The following is a 16,268-nucleotide window of genomic DNA, read 5'->3' on the forward strand; positions in this document are numbered from 1 at the left end:
TATCACTCCAGTGTTAATCTGCTAAATTGTAATTATTCTCCTACCTCCTCATGCCTTTTGCACACCAGTATCTCTACCTGTACATGACCATCTGATCATTTATCACTCCAGTGTTAATCTGCTAAATTGTAATTATTCTCCTACCTCCTCATGCCTTTTGCACACCAGTATCTCTACCTGTACATGACCATCTGATCATTTATCACTCCAGTGTTAATCTGCTAAATTGTAATTATTCTCCTACCTCCTCATGCCTTTTGCACACCAATATCTCTACCTGTACATGACCATCTGATCATTTATCACTCCAGTGTTAATCTGCTAAATTGTAATTATTCTCCTACCTCCTCATGCCTTTTGAACACCAGTATCTCTACCTGTACATGACCATCTGATCATTTATCACTCCAGTGTTAATCTGCTAAATTGTAATTATTCTCCTACCTCCTCATGCCTTTTGCACACCAATATCTCTACCTGTACATGACCATCTGATCATTTATCACTCCAGTGTTAATCTGCTAAATTGTAATTATTCTCCTACCTCCTCATGCTTTTTGAACACCAATATCTCTACCTGTACATGACCATCTGATCATTTATCACTCCAGTGTTAATCTGCTAAATTGTAATTATTCTCCTACCTCCTCATGCCTTTTGCACACCAATATCTCTACCTGTACATGACCATCTGATCATTTATCACTCCAGTGTTAATCTGCTAAATTGTAATTATTCTCCTACCTCCTCATGCCTTTTGAACACCAATATCTCTACCTGTACATGACCATCTGATCATTTATCACTCCAGTGTTAATCTGCTAAATTGTAATTATTCTCCTACCTCCTCATGCCTTTTGAACACCAATATCTCTACCTGTACATGACCATCTGATCATTTATCACTCCAGTGTTAATCTGCTAAATTGTAATTATTCTCCTACCTCCTCATGCCTTTTGAACACCAGTATCTCTACCTGTACATGACCATCTGATCATTTATCACTCCAGTGTTAATCTGCTAAATTGTAATTATTCGCCTACCTCCTCATGCCTTTTGCACACCAATATCTCTACCTGTACATGACCATCTGATCATTTATCACTCCAGTGTTAATCTGCTAAATTGTAATTATTCGCCTACCTCCTCATGCCTTTTGCACACCAATATCTCTACCTGTACATGACCATCTGATCATTTATCACTCCAGTGTTAATCTGCTAAATTGTAATTATTCGCCTACCTCCTCATGCCTTTTGCACACCAATATCTCTACCTGTACATGACCATCTGATCATTTATCACTCCAGTGTTAATCTGCTAAATTGTAATTATTCTCCTACCTCCTCATGCCTTTTGCACACCAATATCTCTACCTGTACATGACCATCTGATCATTTATCACTCCAGTGTTAATCTGCTAAATTGTAATTATTCTCCTACCTCCTCATGCCTTTTGCACACCAGTATCTCTACCTGTACATGACCATCTGATCATTTATCACTCCAGTGTTAATCTGCTAAATTGTAATTATTCTCCTACCTCCTCATGCCTTTTGCACACCAGTATCTCTACCTGTACATGACCATCTGATCATTTATCACTCCAGTGTTAATCTGCTAAATTGTAATTATTCTCCTACCTCCTCATGCCTTTTGCACACCAATATCTCTACCTGTACATGACCATCTGATCATTTATCACTCCAGTGTTAATCTGCTAAATTGTAATTATTCTCCTACCTCCTCATGCCTTTTGAACACCAATATCTCTACCTGTACATGACCATCTGATCATTTATCACTCCAGTGTTAATCTGCTAAATTGTAATTATTCTCCTACCTCCTCATGCCTTTTGCACACCAATATCTCTACCTGTACATGACCATCTGATCATTTATCACTCCAGTGTTAATCTGCTAAATTGTAATTATTCTCCTACCTCCTCATGCCTTTTGAACACCAATATCTCTACCTGTACATGACCATCTGATCATTTATCACTCCAGTGTTAATCTGCTAAATTGTAATTATTCTCCTACCTCCTCATGCCTTTTGCACACCAATATCTCTACCTGTACATGACCATCTGATCATTTATCACTCCAGTGTTAATCTGCTAAATTGTAATTATTCTCCTACCTCCTCATGCCTTTTGAACACCAATATCTCTACCTGTACATGACCATCTGATCATTTATCACTCCAGTGTTAATCTGCTAAATTGTAATTATTCTCCTACCTCCTCATGCCTTTTGAACACCAATATCTCTACCTGTACATGACCATCTGATCATTTATCACTCCAGTGTTAATCTGCTAAATTGTAATTATTCTCCTACCTCCTCATGCCTTTTGCACACCAATATCTCTACCTGTACATGACCATCTGATCATTTATCACTCCAGTGTTAATCTGCTAAATTGTAATTATTCTCCTACCTCCTCATGCCTTTTGAACACCAATATCTCTACCTGTACATGACCATCTGATCATTTATCACTCCAGTGTTAATCTGCTAAATTGTAATTATTCTCCTACCTCCTCATTCCTTTTGCACACCAATATCTCTACCTGTACATGACCATCTGATCATTTATCACTCCAGTGTTAATCTGCTAAATTGTAATTATTCTCCTACCTCCTCATGCCTTTTGAACACCAATATCTCTACCTGTACATGACCATCTGATCATTTATCACTCCAGTGTTAATCTGCTAAATTGTAATTATTCTCCTACCTCCTCATGCCTTTTGCACACCAATATCTCTACCTGTACATGACCATCTGATCATTTATCACTCCAGTGTTAATCTGCTAAATTGTAATTATTCTCCTACCTCCTCATGCCTTTTGCACACCAGTATCTCTACCTGTACATGACCATCTGATCATTTATCACTCCAGTGTTAATCTGCTAAATTGTAATTATTCTCCTACCTCCTCATGCCTTTTGCACACCAGTATCTCTACCTGTACATGACCATCTGATCATTTATCACTCCAGTGTTAATCTGCTAAATTGTAATTATTCTCCTACCTCCTCATGCCTTTTGCACACCAATATCTCTACCTGTACATGACCATCTGATCATTTATCACTCCAGTGTTAATCTGCTAAATTGTAATTATTCTCCTACCTCCTCATGCCTTTTGCACACCAATATCTCTACCTGTACATGACCATCTGATCATTTATCACTCCAGTGTTAATCTGCTAAATTGTAATTATTCTCCTACCTCCTCATGCCTTTTGAACACCAATATCTCTACCTGTACATGACCATCTGATCATTTATCACTCCAGTGTTAATCTGCTAAATTGTAATTATTCTCCTACCTCCTCATGCCTTTTGCACACCAATATCTCTACCTGTACATGACCATCTGATCATTTATCACTCCAGTGTTAATCTGCTAAATTGTAATTATTCTCCTACCTCCTCATGCCTTTTGAACACCAATATCTCTACCTGTACATGACCATCTGATCATTTATCACTCCAGTGTTAATCTGCTAAATTGTAATTATTCTCCTACCTCCTCATGCCTTTTGAACACCAATATCTCTACCTGTACATGACCATCTGATCATTTATCACTCCAGTGTTAATCTGCTAAATTGTAATTATTCTCCTACCTCCTCATGCCTTTTGAACACCAGTATCTCTACCTGTACATGACCATCTGATCATTTATCACTCCAGTGTTAATCTGCTAAATTGTAATTATTCGCCTACCTCCTCATGCCTTTTGCACACCAATATCTCTACCTGTACATGACCATCTGATCATTTATCACTCCAGTGTTAATCTGCTAAATTGTAATTATTCGCCTACCTCCTCATGCCTTTTGCACACCAATATCTCTACCTGTACATGACCATCTGATCATTTATCACTCCAGTGTTAATCTGCTAAATTGTAATTATTCGCCTACCTCCTCATGCCTTTTGCACACCAATATCTCTACCTGTACATGACCATCTGATCATTTATCACTCCAGTGTTAATCTGCTAAATTGTAATTATTCTCCTACCTCCTCATGCCTTTTGCACACCAATATCTCTACCTGTACATGACCATCTGATCATTTATCACTCCAGTGTTAATCTGCTAAATTGTAATTATTCTCCTACCTCCTCATGCCTTTTGCACACCAGTATCTCTACCTGTACATGACCATCTGATCATTTATCACTCCAGTGTTAATCTGCTAAATTGTAATTATTCTCCTACCTCCTCATGCCTTTTGCACACCAGTATCTCTACCTGTACATGACCATCTGATCATTTATCACTCCAGTGTTAATCTGCTAAATTGTAATTATTCTCCTACCTCCTCATGCCTTTTGCACACCAATATCTCTACCTGTACATGACCATCTGATCATTTATCACTCCAGTGTTAATCTGCTAAATTGTAATTATTCTCCTACCTCCTCATGCCTTTTGAACACCAATATCTCTACCTGTACATGACCATCTGATCATTTATCACTCCAGTGTTAATCTGCTAAATTGTAATTATTCTCCTACCTCCTCATGCCTTTTGCACACCAATATCTCTACCTGTACATGACCATCTGATCATTTATCACTCCAGTGTTAATCTGCTAAATTGTAATTATTCTCCTACCTCCTCATGCCTTTTGAACACCAATATCTCTACCTGTACATGACCATCTGATCATTTATCACTCCAGTGTTAATCTGCTAAATTGTAATTATTCTCCTACCTCCTCATGCCTTTTGCACACCAATATCTCTACCTGTACATGACCATCTGATCATTTATCACTCCAGTGTTAATCTGCTAAATTGTAATTATTCTCCTACCTCCTCATGCCTTTTGAACACCAATATCTCTACCTGTACATGACCATCTGATCATTTATCACTCCAGTGTTAATCTGCTAAATTGTAATTATTCTCCTACCTCCTCATGCCTTTTGAACACCAATATCTCTACCTGTACATGACCATCTGATCATTTATCACTCCAGTGTTAATCTGCTAAATTGTAATTATTCTCCTACCTCCTCATGCCTTTTGCACACCAATATCTCTACCTGTACATGACCATCTGATCATTTATCACTCCAGTGTTAATCTGCTAAATTGTAATTATTCTCCTACCTCCTCATGCCTTTTGCACACCAATATCTCTACCTGTACATGACCATCTGATCATTTATCACTCCAGTGTTAATCTGCTAAATTGTAATTATTCTCCTACCTCCTCATGCCTTTTGAACACCAATATCTCTACCTGTACATGACCATCTGATCATTTATCACTCCAGTGTTAATCTGCTAAATTGTAATTATTCTCCTACCTCCTCATGCCTTTTGAACACCAATATCTCTACCTGTACATGACCATCTGATCATTTATCACTCCAGTGTTAATCTGCTAAATTGTAATTATTCTCCTACCTCCTCATGCCTTTTGCACACCAATATCTCTACCTGTACATGACCATCTGATCATTTATCACTCCAGTGTTAATCTGCTAAATTGTAATTATTCTCCTACCTCCTCATGCCTTTTGAACACCAATATCTCTACCTGTACATGACCATCTGATCATTTATCACTCCAGTGTTAATCTGCTAAATTGTAATTATTCTCCTACCTCCTCATGCCTTTTGAACACCAATATCTCTACCTGTACATGACCATCTGATCATTTATCACTCCAGTGTTAATCTGCTAAATTGTAATTATTCTCCTACCTCCTCATGCCTTTTGCACACCAATATCTCTACCTGTACATGACCATCTGATCATTTATCACTCCAGTGTTAATCTGCTAAATTGTAATTATTCTCCTACCTCCTCATGCCTTTTGAACACCAATATCTCTACCTGTACATGACCATCTGATCATTTATCACTCCAGTGTTAATCTGCTAAATTGTAATTATTCTCCTACCTCCTCATGCCTTTTGAACACCAATATCTCTACCTGTACATGACCATCTGATCATTTATCACTCCAGTGTTAATCTGCTAAATTGTAATTATTCTCCTACCTCCTCATGCCTTTTGAACACCAGTATCTCTACCTGTACATGACCATCTGATCATTTATCACTCCAGTGTTAATCTGCTAAATTGTAATTATTCGCCTACCTCCTCATGCCTTTTGCACACCAATATCTCTACCTGTACATGACCATCTGATCATTTATCACTCCAGTGTTAATCTGCTAAATTGTAATTATTCGCCTACCTCCTCATGCCTTTTGCACACCAATATCTCTACCTGTACATGACCATCTGATCATTTATCACTCCAGTGTTAATCTGCTAAATTGTAATTATTCGCCTACCTCCTCATGCCTTTTGCACACCAATATCTCTACCTGTACATGACCATCTGATCATTTATCACTCCAGTGTTAATCTGCTAAATTGTAATTATTCTCCTACCTCCTCATGCCTTTTGCACACCAATATCTCTACCTGTACATGACCATCTGATCATTTATCACTCCAGTGTTAATCTGCTAAATTGTAATTATTCTCCTACCTCCTCATGCCTTTTGCACACCAGTATCTCTACCTGTACATGACCATCTGATCATTTATCACTCCAGTGTTAATCTGCTAAATTGTAATTATTCTCCTACCTCCTCATGCCTTTTGCACACCAGTATCTCTACCTGTACATGACCATCTGATCATTTATCACTCCAGTGTTAATCTGCTAAATTGTAATTATTCTCCTACCTCCTCATGCCTTTTGCACACCAATATCTCTACCTGTACATGACCATCTGATCATTTATCACTCCAGTGTTAATCTGCTAAATTGTAATTATTCTCCTACCTCCTCATGCCTTTTGAACACCAATATCTCTACCTGTACATGACCATCTGATCATTTATCACTCCAGTGTTAATCTGCTAAATTGTAATTATTCTCCTACCTCCTCATGCCTTTTGCACACCAATATCTCTACCTGTACATGACCATCTGATCATTTATCACTCCAGTGTTAATCTGCTAAATTGTAATTATTCTCCTACCTCCTCATGCCTTTTGAACACCAATATCTCTACCTGTACATGACCATCTGATCATTTATCACTCCAGTGTTAATCTGCTAAATTGTAATTATTCTCCTACCTCCTCATGCCTTTTGCACACCAATATCTCTACCTGTACATGACCAGCTGATCATTTATCACTCCAGTGTTAATCTGCTAAATTGTAATTATTCTCCTACCTCCTCATGCCTTTTGAACACCAATATCTCTACCTGTACATGACCATCTGATCATTTATCACTCCAGTGTTAATCTGCTAAATTGTAATTATTCTCCTACCTCCTCATGCCTTTTGAACACCAATATCTCTACCTGTACATGACCATCTGATCATTTATCACTCCAGTGTTAATCTGCTAAATTGTAATTATTCTCCTACCTCCTCATGCCTTTTGCACACCAATATCTCTACCTGTACATGACCATCTGATCATTTATCACTCCAGTGTTAATCTGCTAAATTGTAATTATTCTCCTACCTCCTCATGCCTTTTGAACACCAATATCTCTACCTGTACATGACCATCTGATCATTTATCACTCCAGTGTTAATCTGCTAAATTGTAATTATTCTCCTACCTCCTCATTCCTTTTGCACACCAATATCTCTACCTGTACATGACCATCTGATCATTTATCACTCCAGTGTTAATCTGCTAAATTGTAATTATTCTCCTACCTCCTCATGCCTTTTGAACACCAATATCTCTACCTGTACATGACCATCTGATCATTTATCACTCCAGTGTTAATCTGCTAAATTGTAATTATTCTCCTACCTCCTCATGCCTTTTGCACACCAATATCTCTACCTGTACATGACCATCTGATCATTTATCACTCCAGTGTTAATCTGCTAAATTGTAATTATTCTCCTACCTCCTCATGCCTTTTGCACACCAGTATCTCTACCTGTACATGACCATCTGATCATTTATCACTCCAGTGTTAATCTGCTAAATTGTAATTATTCTCCTACCTCCTCATGCCTTTTGCACACCAGTATCTCTACCTGTACATGACCATCTGATCATTTATCACTCCAGTGTTAATCTGCTAAATTGTAATTATTCTCCTACCTCCTCATGCCTTTTGCACACCAATATCTCTACCTGTACATGACCATCTGATCATTTATCACTCCAGTGTTAATCTGCTAAATTGTAATTATTCTCCTACCTCCTCATGCCTTTTGAACACCAATATCTCTACCTGTACATGACCATCTGATCATTTATCACTCCAGTGTTAATCTGCTAAATTGTAATTATTCTCCTACCTCCTCATGCCTTTTGCACACCAATATCTCTACCTGTACATGACCATCTGATCATTTATCACTCCAGTGTTAATCTGCTAAATTGTAATTATTCTCCTACCTCCTCATGCCTTTTGAACACCAATATCTCTACCTGTACATGACCATCTGATCATTTATCACTCCAGTGTTAATCTGCTAAATTGTAATTATTCTCCTACCTCCTCATGCCTTTTGAACACCAATATCTCTACCTGTACATGACCATCTGATCATTTATCACTCCAGTGTTAATCTGCTAAATTGTAATTATTCTCCTACCTCCTCATGCCTTTTGAACACCAATATCTCTACCTGTACATGACCATCTGATCATTTATCACTCCAGTGTTAATCTGCTAAATTGTAATTATTCTCCTACCTCCTCATGCCTTTTGCACACCAATATCTCTACCTGTACATGACCATCTGATCATTTATCACTCCAGTGTTAATCTGCTAAATTGTAATTATTCTCCTACCTCCTCATGCCTTTTGAACACCAATATCTCTACCTGTACATGACCATCTGATCATTTATCACTCCAGTGTTAATCTGCTAAATTGTAATTATTCTCCTACCTCCTCATGCCTTTTGAACACCAATATCTCTACCTGTACATGACCATCTGATCATTTATCACTCCAGTGTTAATCTGCTAAATTGTAATTATTCTCCTACCTCCTCATGCCTTTTGCACACCAATATCTCTACCTGTACATGACCATCTGATCATTTATCACTCCAGTGTTAATCTGCTAAATTGTAATTATTCTCCTACCTCCTCATGCCTTTTGCACACCAGTATCTCTACCTGTACATGACCATCTGATCATTTATCACTCCAGTGTTAATCTGCTAAATTGTAATTATTCTCCTACCTCCTCATGCCTTTTGCACACCAGTATCTCTACCTGTACATGACCATCTGATCATTTATCACTCCAGTGTTAATCTGCTAAATTGTAATTATTCGCCTACCTCCTCATGCCTTTTGCACACCAATATCTCTACCTGTACATGACCATCTGATCATTTATCACTCCAGTGTTAATCTGCTAAATTGTAATTATTCTCCTACCTCCTCATGCCTTTTGCACACCAGTATCTCTACCTGTACATGACCATCTGATCATTTATCACTCCAGTGTTAATCTGCTAAATTGTAATTATTCTCCTACCTCCTCATGCCTTTTGCACACCAGTATCTCTACCTGTACATGACCATCTGATCATTTATCACTCCAGTGTTAATCTGCTAAATTGTAATTATTCTCCTACCTCCTCATGCCTTTTGCACACCAATATCTCTACCTGTACATGACCATCTGATCATTTATCACTCCAGTGTTAATCTGCTAAATTGTAATTATTCTCCTACCTCCTCATGCCTTTTGAACACCAATATCTCTACCTGTACATGACCATCTGATCATTTATCACTCCAGTGTTAATCTGCTAAATTGTAATTATTCTCCTACCTCCTCATGCCTTTTGCACACCAATATCTCTACCTGTACATGACCATCTGATCATTTATCACTCCAGTGTTAATCTGCTAAATTGTAATTATTCTCCTACCTCCTCATGCCTTTTGAACACCAATATCTCTACCTGTACATGACCATCTGATCATTTATCACTCCAGTGTTAATCTGCTAAATTGTAATTATTCTCCTACCTCCTCATGCCTTTTGCACACCAATATCTCTACCTGTACATGACCATCTGATCATTTATCACTCCAGTGTTAATCTGCTAAATTGTAATTATTCTCCTACCTCCTCATGCCTTTTGAACACCAATATCTCTACCTGTACATGACCATCTGATCATTTATCACTCCAGTGTTAATCTGCTAAATTGTAATTATTCTCCTACCTCCTCATGCCTTTTGAACACCAATATCTCTACCTGTACATGACCATCTGATCATTTATCACTCCAGTGTTAATCTGCTAAATTGTAATTGTTCTCCTACCTCCTCATGCCTTTTGCACACCAATATCTCTACCTGTACATGACCATCTGATCATTTATCACTCCAGTGTTAATCTGCTAAATTGTAATTATTCTCCTACCTCCTCATGCCTTTTGCACACCAATATCTCTACCTGTACATGACCATCTGATCATTTATCACTCCAGTGTTAATCTGCTAAATTGTAATTATTCTCCTACCTCCTCATGCCTTTTGAACACCAATATCTCTACCTGTACATGACCATCTGATCATTTATCACTCCAGTGTTAATCTGCTAAATTGTAATTATTCTCCTACCTCCTCATGCCTTTTGAACACCAATATCTCTACCTGTACATGACCATCTGATCATTTATCACTCCAGTGTTAATCTGCTAAATTGTAATTATTCTCCTACCTCCTCATGCCTTTTGCACACCAATATCTCTACCTGTACATGACCATCTGATCATTTATCACTCCAGTGTTAATCTGCTAAATTGTAATTATTCTCCTACCTCCTCATGCCTTTTGAACACCAATATCTCTACCTGTACATGACCATCTGATCATTTATCACTCCAGTGTTAATCTGCTAAATTGTAATTATTCTCCTACCTCCTCATGCCTTTTGCACACCAATATCTCTACCTGTACATGACCATCTGATCATTTATCACTCCAGTGTTAATCTGCTAAATTGTAATTATTCTCCTACCTCCTCATGCCTTTTGCACACCAGTATCTCTACCTGTACATGACCATCTGATCATTTATCACTCCAGTGTTAATCTGCTAAATTGTAATTATTCTCCTACCTCCTCATGCCTTTTGCACACCAGTATCTCTACCTGTACATGACCATCTGATCATTTATCACTCCAGTGTTAATCTGCTAAATTGTAATTATTCTCCTACCTCCTCATGCCTTTTGCACACCAATATCTCTACCTGTACATGACCATCTGATCATTTATCACTCCAGTGTTAATCTGCTAAATTGTAATTATTCTCCTACCTCCTCATGCCTTTTGAACACCAATATCTCTACCTGTACATGACCATCTGATCATTTATCACTCCAGTGTTAATCTGCTAAATTGTAATTATTCTCCTACCTCCTCATGCCTTTTGCACACCAATATCTCTACCTGTACATGACCATCTGATCATTTATCACTCCAGTGTTAATCTGCTAAATTGTAATTATTCTCCTACCTCCTCATGCCTTTTGAACACCAATATCTCTACCTGTACATGACCATCTGATCATTTATCACTCCAGTGTTAATCTGCTAAATTGTAATTATTCTCCTACCTCCTCATGCCTTTTGCACACCAATATCTCTACCTGTACATGACCATCTGATCATTTATCACTCCAGTGTTAATCTGCTAAATTGTAATTATTCTCCTACCTCCTCATGCCTTTTGAACACCAATATCTCTACCTGTACATGACCATCTGATCATTTATCACTCCAGTGTTAATCTGCTAAATTGTAATTATTCTCCTACCTCCTCATGCCTTTTGCACACCAATATCTCTACCTGTACATGACCATCTGATCATTTATCACTCCAGTGTTAATCTGCTAAATTGTAATTATTCTCCTACCTCCTCATGCCTTTTGCACACCAATATCTCTACCTGTACATGACCATCTGATCATTTATCACTCCAGTGTTAATCTGCTAAATTGTAATTATTCTCCTACCTCCTCATGCCTTTTGAACACCAATATCTCTACCTGTACATGACCATCTGATCATTTATCACTCCAGTGTTAATCTGCTAAATTGTAATTATTCTCCTACCTCCTCATGCCTTTTGAACACCAATATCTCTACCTGTACATGACCATCTGATCATTTATCACTCCAGTGTTAATCTGCTAAATTGTAATTATTCTCCTACCTCCTCATGCCTTTTGCACACCAATATCTCTACCTGTACATGACCATCTGATCATTTATCACTCCAGTGTTAATCTGCTAAATTGTAATTATTCTCCTACCTCCTCATGCCTTTTGAACACCAATATCTCTACCTGTACATGACCATCTGATCATTTATCACTCCAGTGTTAATCTGCTAAATTGTAATTATTTGCCTACCTCCTCATGCCTTTTGAACACCAATATCTCTACCTGTACATGACCATCTGATCATTTATCACTCCAGTGTTAATCTGCTAAATTGTAATTATTCGCCTACCTCCTCATGCCTTTTGCACACCAATATCTCTACCTGTACATGACCATCTGATCATTTATCACTCCAGTGTTAATCTGCTAAATTGTAATTATTCTCCTACCTCCTCATGCCTTTTGCACACCAATATCTCTACCTGTACATGACCATCTGATCATTTATCACTCCAGTGTTAATCTGCTAAATTGTAATTATTCTCCTACCTCCTCATGCCTTTTGCACACCAATATCTCTACCTGTACATGACCATCTGATCATTTATCACTCCAGTGTTAATCTGCTAAATTGTAATTATTCTCCTACCTCCTCATGCCTTTTGCACACCAATATCTCTACCTGTACATGACCATCTGATCATTTATCACTCCAGTGTTAATCTGCTAAATTGTAATTATTCTCCTACCTCCTCATGCCTTTTGCACACCAATATCTCTACCTGTACATGACCATCTGATCATTTATCACTCCAGTGTTAATCTGCTAAATTGTAATTATTCTCCTACCTCCTCATGCCTTTTGAACACCAGTATCTCTACCTGTACATGACCATCTGATCATTTATCACTCCAGTGTTAATCTGCTAAATTGTAATTATTCTCCTACCTCCTCATGCCTTTTGAACACCAATATCTCTACCTGTACATGACCATCTGATCATTTATCACTCCAGTGTTAATCTGCTAAATTGTAATTATTCTCCTACCTCCTCATGCCTTTTGAACACAATGTATATAGACTCTCTTTTTTTTCTTTGTTTTTTTCTACTGTGTTATTGACTTGTTTATTGTTTACTCCATGTGTAACTCTGTGTTGTCTGCTCATACTGCTATGCTTTATCTTGGCCAGGTCGCAGTTGCAAATGAGAACTTGTTCTCAACTAGCCTACCTGGTTAAATAAAGGTCAAATGAAAAAAAAAATAATAATAATTAAACAAACATGGAATTTTCTTTACCCTTGAAGCAGAAAGCAAGTGTCCAGATAAAGATGGTGATAAAAGTCATGGTTGTTGTGGGTTCTGTTGTCATGAAGGACAGCTCTCAGTCATGAAGTGTTCAACTCACAGGGATATAAACACTCCCAGACCACTGAAGCATGTGCTGTCGATGCAGAGCATCATCACAATGCAAATCATCTTCTGGCCTTCTCCACATCACCATTAGTCAGTAAACTTATACCACTAAGGATCCATCAGATTACAACTGAGAGTCCATTACAATCTGATGATCTTGCTCCTACAATTGTCACCAAATAGTCATAGAAGTCCTATTAATATGTAAAGAAATGAAGCGAATACAAATGTATTAAATACAATACTATTATTGGTTTAAGTACCATAACATATGATCACTATCAATGTTGTTTAGCAAGACAAAACCATAATTAATAGTGAAGACAATATGAAGAAAAAAATCATATTAATGTATCTAAAGAACATATATGACTTTGTCTGTTGATTAGTGTTATAGTGTTATGGTAATATGGTATGGTAACATATTGATATTTATGGAAAAGAGGAATACTAATTTGTCCTGTTTTGTCCCCTGCAGGCAAAGTAGTGTTAGTGCAGTGAACTGTGTGGACTGAATGCGGACTACTGGACTATTGGACTGCCATTGAGAGAAGAGGGGCTCCACTGTGCAGGACTGCTACTCTGTTCCTGACTGAGTTCAGTTCAGATCCTCTCCTCTGTCTCTGACCAGACACATTGAGACTCTGTACACCATCATTACAAAAGATGAAACCCAGTATGTTCTCTTTATATTAAGATTTCATTGTATTTATTTATCCTTTATTTAACATGAAAATTCCCATTGAGATTGACATATTGTTCAAGTGAGCCCTGGTCAAGGCAGCAGCATCCATACAGTATACACATGAGACACAACACCACATAAAACATAACAATGAATGGAAGTTAAAACACTAAAAGAGCAGGTTTAAAAACATGCTGTCTGTGGTCAGCAGTCCTCCAATCTGGAATTTTAAATCATCAATCAGAATAAGATGATGTAATTTCAAGTCCTTTTGCAAGGTGTTCCAATATAATGGGGCAGCAAGGCTAAAAGCCCTCTTACCAAACTCAGTTTTTGTGTTGAGAACATTACATGAAATACAGTTCTGTGATCTCAGACAGTAATGTCCATGACTCTGTAGGGTAAAGTTCTTACATATATTGGCAGCTGCCCTAAGATGTTCTCATAGACAAACATGTATCAGTGAATATGTGACCTCAAATTAAATCAAATCAAATTTTATTTGTCACATACACATGGTTAGCAGATGTTAATGCGAGTGTAGCGAAATGCTTGTGCTTCTAGTTCCGACAATGCAGTAATAACCAACAAGTAATCTAGCTAACAATTCCAAAACTACTACCTTATAGACACAAGTGTAAGGGGATAAAGAATATGTACATAAAGATATATGAATGAGTGATGGTACAGACCGGCATAGGCAAGATACAGCAGATGGTATTGAGTAGAGTATATACATATGAGATGAGTATGTAAACAAAGTGGCATAGTTAAAGTGGCATGTATTACATAAAGATGCAGTAGATGATATAGAGTACAGTATATACATATACATATGAGATGAATTATGTAGGGTATGTAAACATTATATTAGGTAGCATTGTTTAAAGTGGCTAGTGATATATTTTACATAATTTCCCATCAATTCCCATTATTAAAGTGGCTGGAGTTGAGTCAGTGTGTTGGCAGCAGCCACTCAATGTTAGTGGTGGCTGTTTAACAGTCTGATGGCCTTGAGATAGAAGCTGTTTTTCAGTCTCTCGGTCCCAGCTTTGATGCACCTGTACTGACCTCGCCTTCTGGATGATAGCGGGGTGAACAGGCAGTGGCTCGGGTGGTTGTTGTCCTTGATGATCTTTATGGCCTTCCTGTGACATCGGGTGGTGTAGGTGTCCTGGAGGGCAGGTAGTTTGCCCCCGGTGATGCGTTGTGCAGACCTCACTACCCTCTGGATAGCCTTACGGTTGTGGGCGGAGCAGTTGCCGTACCAGGCGGTGATACAGCCCGACAGGATGCTCTCAATTGTGCATCTGTAGAAGTTTGTGAGTGCTTTTGGTGACAAGCCAAATTTCTTCAGCCTCCTGAGGTTGAAGAGGCGCTGCTGCGCCTTCTTCACGATGCTGTCTGTGTGGGTGGACAAATTCAGTTTGTCTGTGATGTGTACGCCGAGGAACTTAAAACTTACTACCCTCTCCACTACGGTTCCATCGATGTGGATAGTGTGTGTTCCCTCTGCTGTTTCCTGAAGTCCACAATCATCTCCTTAGATTTGTTGACGTTGAGTGTGAGGTTATTTTCCTGACACCACACTCCGAGGGCCCTCACCTCCTCCCTGTAGGCCGTCTCGTCGTTGTTGGTAATCAAGCCTACCACTGTTGTGTCGTCCGCAAACTTGATGACTGAGTTGGAGGCGTGCGTGGCCACGCAGTCGTGGGTGAACAGGGAGTACAGGAGAGGGCTCAGAAAGCACCCTTGTGGGGCCCCAGTGTTGAGGATCAGCGGGGTGGAAATGTTGTTGCCTACCCTCACCACCTGGGGGCGGCCCGTCAGGAAGTCCAGTACCCAGTTGCACAGGGCGGGGTCGAGACCCAGGGTCTCGAGCTTGATGACGAGCTTGGAGGGCACTATGGTGTTAAATGCCGAGCTGTAGTCGATGAACAGCATTCTCACATAGGTATTCCTCTTGTCCAGG

The sequence above is a fragment of the Oncorhynchus mykiss genome, chromosome 15 (assembly GCF_057628025.1).
Source record: "Oncorhynchus mykiss isolate SJ-2025 chromosome 15, ASM5762802v1, whole genome shotgun sequence".
Classification (NCBI taxonomy): Eukaryota; Metazoa; Chordata; class Actinopteri; order Salmoniformes; family Salmonidae; genus Oncorhynchus; species Oncorhynchus mykiss.